Here is a 6,000-nt window from a genome sequence, read left to right on the forward strand (position 1 = left end):
GGAAGGTAGTCTTGGACTCGTACTACTGGAAGCACAGGATCCATACTCGAATTGAGGAAAGTCACGAGGATTCTTAGAAGCGAGTAGAGGATTTTTTACGGATTTCCATAGTGTGGGTAAAGTATGATGTATTAGTGATTACATTTTGGTTATGTGATGACAGTTTGTTTTTGTTTAATAGGATGTCGGTGTCCGGGCGAGAAGCAGAACCCTTCTATATTGATACAGATGACACAGGGTTACGTAATTGGATTACCATTGCGGTTTCACATATTTTATTAGAAGAATTGTATGGTATCGTTGGTCGAATCATTGATAGGCTGATTGTCAAATTCGGGGAGCAAGTTGTTGCCTTCCGAGCTGTGGAAAAGACTGCCGATACAACTAAAAATAGATAGATCTTGATGTGGGAGCGCGTCAAGGAAATAGGAAGCGGGCGTATAATCCGACAATTTTAGTGATGGGCGAAGAGTTCAATGTTGATAACCTGAGTAATGGGGGTCAGAGGGACCACGCCATGCACATTAAGGATGGAGGAACCCATGAGCCTGTGCAATGTAATTTTAAATGTGTTAGGTGCAGACGGAAGGGCCATGTTCGCCAAGATTTCACCCTAGAGGTAGAATTATGTCATCGTTGTCATCATCCTGGTCACATTAGGGCAAATTGTCCACGTTTGACGACCGGGGTAGCTCAGACTCCATCATTTTCGGTTTTCCAGGAAGTGGAGTCAGGACCTCAAGACCTCACAGGTATGTATCATATTCGAACCCTTCATGTTCTTATTGTTTATGTTTATGATCATATGATTGTGTGCATGAGACGTTATGATCGGTTTACTTAAGTCTCCACCTAAGAATCAGAATTTCATTAAAAATGCATGGGTATTATTATTATTAAAGGGATTGCCATATACCATTTTGCATGCCAAGAGTTGTGTTTAGAGGGTATGGGATGAGCCTGTTTGAGTTTTGGTCTGTTACAATGTCAGTTGGTGGTAGCTCAAACCCTAAGTGAGGGAGAGCTGGATATTCTTCTTGGAGGATCATCGATCTGTTAAAGTTTTGGTTTTAGAAGAATGGGTCACAGGGATTGTGTTTCAGGTATGCGAATCATTGGTTCAGGATTTGGTCGAGACGGGGGTGCAGAAAAAGTTGCCACCAGATGTATGTGTCCAGGAATGCAAGAGTCGTCTCCGCGGCAAGAAGTTGTTGGACAAGGACCTTGTTGTAGCTGGTGGTTCCTTTCGGTAACGTCGAGGATCATGTCAAGAGGCATTTGGGTCGCTCAATTTGTGTTACATTTATTATCCAGGTAAATTACATTTTTGACCCTTATATATGGAATTGCTTGCAAATTGGTCCCAGTGAGCCTTAAGTGTGAAAATGCGCCTTTCCTAGTACGTTGGGCGTAATCTTTGTACGCTAGCCATACGTGGCTGAAGGCAAAATCCTAATTTTTAGGGTTTGGACCCTATTTAAACATCATTAACCCCATCCCCCCAGGCTTTTTCCTTCATCAGCCTCCAGCCTCATTTCGTGTTTTACAAACCCTAATCTCTAGTGTGAGCATTTTTTACCTTCAGTATGCATTTTGGTGATCTTGAAAGAGTGAGAAGGGAGTGGAATCACCTTGGGAGCTCAAAGATAACCTAGATCCAGAACCACATCATCATTTTACACCACTTGGAGGTAAAAAGCTCTGATCTTGATGAAGTTTTGCTTAGATCATGTTAGCCATGGATTTGTGTTCATTTTAGTCCCATAAGCTTGGTGTTTATGAGTATGAAATACTCTAAATCATATGAACTGTCCTTTTAGACATTTTAGAGTATGTAGAGTCATAAAAATGTAATTTTGGTCCTTAGTTTCTCTCCATGCATGGGGTATGATGTCTTAGTTGATGGGTTTTGAGCATTCTAACACTCCTAAGTGTACATGCAACCCTAGAAAACCTTGGATCTATGTTTGTCTAAAATACATGCAAAATACTTTTTCCAAGGTTCATAATCCTATCTAGCATACATGGGGAACATTAAACATAAAAGATGGCTAGAATTACATACCTTGTAGTTGATTTGATTCCTTGAAAACCTTGAGAGCCTAGCACCCCAAGTGTGATGCCTCAAATGTTTCACACAACACCAAATGCTCTTGGAATAAACTTTGAGAGAATTGTATAACACTTGAAATCGGCCTTGCCCTCTTGTCTAACTAGTGTAGCCGATTTTGGTTGCTATAAGTATGCTTATATAGTATGTTGCATTAGGGTTACACCATGTAAACCCTAATGTAACATAGCTCTTCATTTCCATGACCCATGGGTTTGTAACTCCCATGGAGCATCCATGGAGCATCCTATGGACCTTAGCCCAACTTGATAATCCATGGAGCATCTAGCCCACTATACAAGTATGGATGATTTACACAATCAACCCACATATTTAATTAGTCTCCTTTTGATCACTTAATTAATTCTAGATTAATTCTTGATGAATACTAATTAAATAATATTATTAATATATTAGAACTTATAATATATTAATAAACCACAAGTGTTATTTCTCTCATTTAGTCTATCCAAATGCATGATGCCATGCAACCCAAATGGACCATGCCGGGTCGGGTCAAGTACATACCAGAAATAGTTATGGACTTAGACACCTTATCCAACAGTCTCCCACTTGGATAAGTCTAATAACTATAACTGCAAGTATGACTTCAGGAACCGATCAGCAATCGTAGCTCTTTTCAAGGTCTCTCGGAACTGAGAAGATGATGATACGCAATTTAAGATAAGTGATCATATAATCCTCTATTCTAGATATCAGTCAGACAAATACATGGAACAATGTCTTGCTTATTGTCCAGCAGTTTGTTTCTCGATTTCCGATTTGTTTGACATAGAACTTAATTGAACACATCAACTTAGTTCTGACCGGGCCCGATACATAGGTCAAAAAAAAATCATCGAGGGGCCCCGATATCGCTTCTAATCCAAGAAGGAACAGATAAACTTCGACTCATATGCTTGTTCTACTACTTGTTAAATCACACACAAAGGCACGTTTTATAACATCGAGTTACCAATGGGTTTTCGCACGATCAATGTATAACCAACTCATAGACAACAAGTCATATCTCTAGGTTTGAAGACTTATATGATATTACCGTCTCGCGATCACTCGAGATAAATTCCATGAAGTGATACCAGCGAGCGTGGGTTGAATCCAATACTCAGAACTTATGAGCACTCATGAGTGTTGAGGCCATGTCCAACATCTTAGACCTCTACAACCAACTCATGACAGTCTTAATTCATATCTACTTCCAACATATGACCGACTGTGGATTAATTTGAATAATATGTAAAACACAACACAAATATTCTGGAAGTCAAAACATGCAAAAGAAATAATAGTAAACGATTGACAAAAGATAGCAACACTTTACTCATAAATAAACACAACTTTTATTCATCATCAAATGTCAATTACACTTTACAAATTTCAAAACTATCTAACTACTAAAACTAATATCATCCTTCAGCCCTATGCTCCTTGCGTGCTGGAGATGCTTAGCCCTATTCAGTCCCTTCGTGAGGGGATCTGCTGGGTTCTCATCCGATGATACCCTCTTTGCCACGAGGAGTCCTTCTTCAATTCGATGTCTGATGAAATGGTATTTTCTATCAATGTGACTGGATCTCCCGTCATCCCTTGGTTCCTTGGCTAAGGCAACTGCACTTTCACTATCACAGAAAATTTCCATAGGCTCCTTTATAGCTGGTACTACTCCCAGGTCTCCAATGAAGTTCTTCAGCCATATTGCCTCCTTTGCTGCCTCGCTTGCCTCTAGATACTCTGATTCGCAAGTTGAATCAGCCACTGTCTCCTGCTTGGAACTTTTCCAAGTAATTGCTCCTCCGTTTAAGGTAAAGAACCAGCCTGACTGAGAGCGGAAATTATCCCTATCAGTCTGGAAGCTAGCATCACTATACCCTACAACTCTCAAGTCATCACTCCCACCAAGGGTAAGGACCCAGTCCTTAGTCCTCCGCAGGTACTTGAGAATGTTCTTTACCGCAGTCCAGTGAGCCTTGCCAGGGTTCCCCTGATATCTGCTGACCATGCTCAAGGCAAAGGCCACATCAGGACGAGTACAAGTCATAGCATACATGATCGATCCTACATCGGAAGCATAAGGTACTCGACTCATTTCTGCTATCTCAGCCTCGGTACTCGGGCTCTGAGTCTTACTCAATCTGGCGTTACACTGGATAGGTAACTCTCCCTTTTTTGGAATCCTGCATGCTGAACCTCTTCAGTACCTTATCCAAGTAGGTACTCTGACTAAGTCCAATTAGTCTTTTACTCCGGTCTCTCATAATCCTTATCCCTAGAATATAGGCGGCTTCTCCTAGATCTTTCATAGCGAAACACTTCCCAAGCCAGGACTTCACTTCCTGCAAGGTTGGGATGTCATTTCCTATGAGTAGTATGTCATCCACATACAATACCAAAAAGCTAATTATACTCCCACTAGCCTTGACATACACACAAGATTCATCTTCACTCCTCGAAAAGCCAAACTCTTTGACTTTCTCATCAAAGCAAAGATTCCATCTGCGAGGTGCTTGCTTTAATCCATAAATGGATTTCTCAAGCTTACACACTCTATTAGGGTTCTCTGTACTGACAAAAACCTCAGGCTGACTCATGTAAACATCCTCAGCCAACTTCCCATTAAGGAAAGCAGTTTTGACATCCATTTGCCATATTTCATAGTCATGAAATGCAGCAATGGCTAACAATACCCTAATAGACTTAATCTTGGCTACTGGTGAAAAGGTCTCATCATAATCAACTCCTGGAGTTTGAGAAAAGCCCTTTGCAACCAGTCACGCCTTATAAGTGTGTACATTACCATCCATGTCGGTCTTTTTTTTGAAGATCCATTTGCACCCAACTGTCTTACGACCTGGTACATTGTCAACCAAGTTCCAAACTTGATTGTCATACATGGACTGTATCTCGCTGTCCATTGCCTCCTTCCATTTAGCAGACTCGGGGCCTGCCATGGCTTCCGCATAGCTGTTAGGTTCATCCAGACTTACTAGTGTCTCATCACTGATAAGTGTCTCACCTTCCGCAGTAATATGGAAACCATAGTAGTGCTCAGATGCATTCCTAACCCTTGTGGAACACCTCAGAGGTACAGACTTGTCAATTTGATTAACAGGAGTTTCCTCCTCAAGTTGACTGCTAGGGTTTGAGGTTCCTTCACCACTTGACTCTTGAATTTCTTCAAGGTCAATTTGCCTCCCACTGTTTCCTTGGTTTATGAACTCCCTCTCTCCAAAGACACCCCTCCTTGCTACAAAGACCACATTCTCACTAGGTCTGTAGAAGAGGTAACCAAATGATTTCTGTGGGTAGCCGATGAAAATACACCTCTCACTTCGAGGTTCGAGCTTATCGTGAGTCTCGCGTCTCACGAAAGCTTCGCAACCCCAAATCTTGATGTGGGCTAGATTAGGAACTTTTCCAGTCCACATCTCGTGAGGTGTTTTGGCAACCTTCTTTGTAGGGACCAGATTAAGGATATGGGCGGCAGTCTCTAAGACATACCCCCAGAATGAGATTGGTAGCGAAGCTCGACTCATCATGGAACGAACCATGTCCAACAAGGTTCGATTACGCCTCTCAGCCACACCATTTAACTGTGGTGTCCTGGGAGGTGTCAATTGTGAGACAACCCCACATTCCTTAAGATAGTCGAGGAACTCTGTACTAAGATACTCACCACCACGATCGGATCGAAGCATCTTAATGTTCCTACCCAATTGATTCTCTACTTCCTGTTTAAACTATTTAAACCTATCGAAAGTCTCTGACTTATGCTTGATTAAGTAGACATATCCATATCTACTATAATCATCTGTAAAAGTCACATAATAACGATTAGCATCCTTGTGGCAGTTTTGAAGGGTCCACAAACA

This window comes from Lactuca virosa, chromosome 5 (genome assembly GCF_052849685.1).
Source record: "Lactuca virosa cultivar CGN04683 chromosome 5, Lactuca_virosa_CGN04683_v6, whole genome shotgun sequence".
NCBI classification, from domain to species: domain Eukaryota; kingdom Viridiplantae; phylum Streptophyta; class Magnoliopsida; order Asterales; family Asteraceae; genus Lactuca; species Lactuca virosa.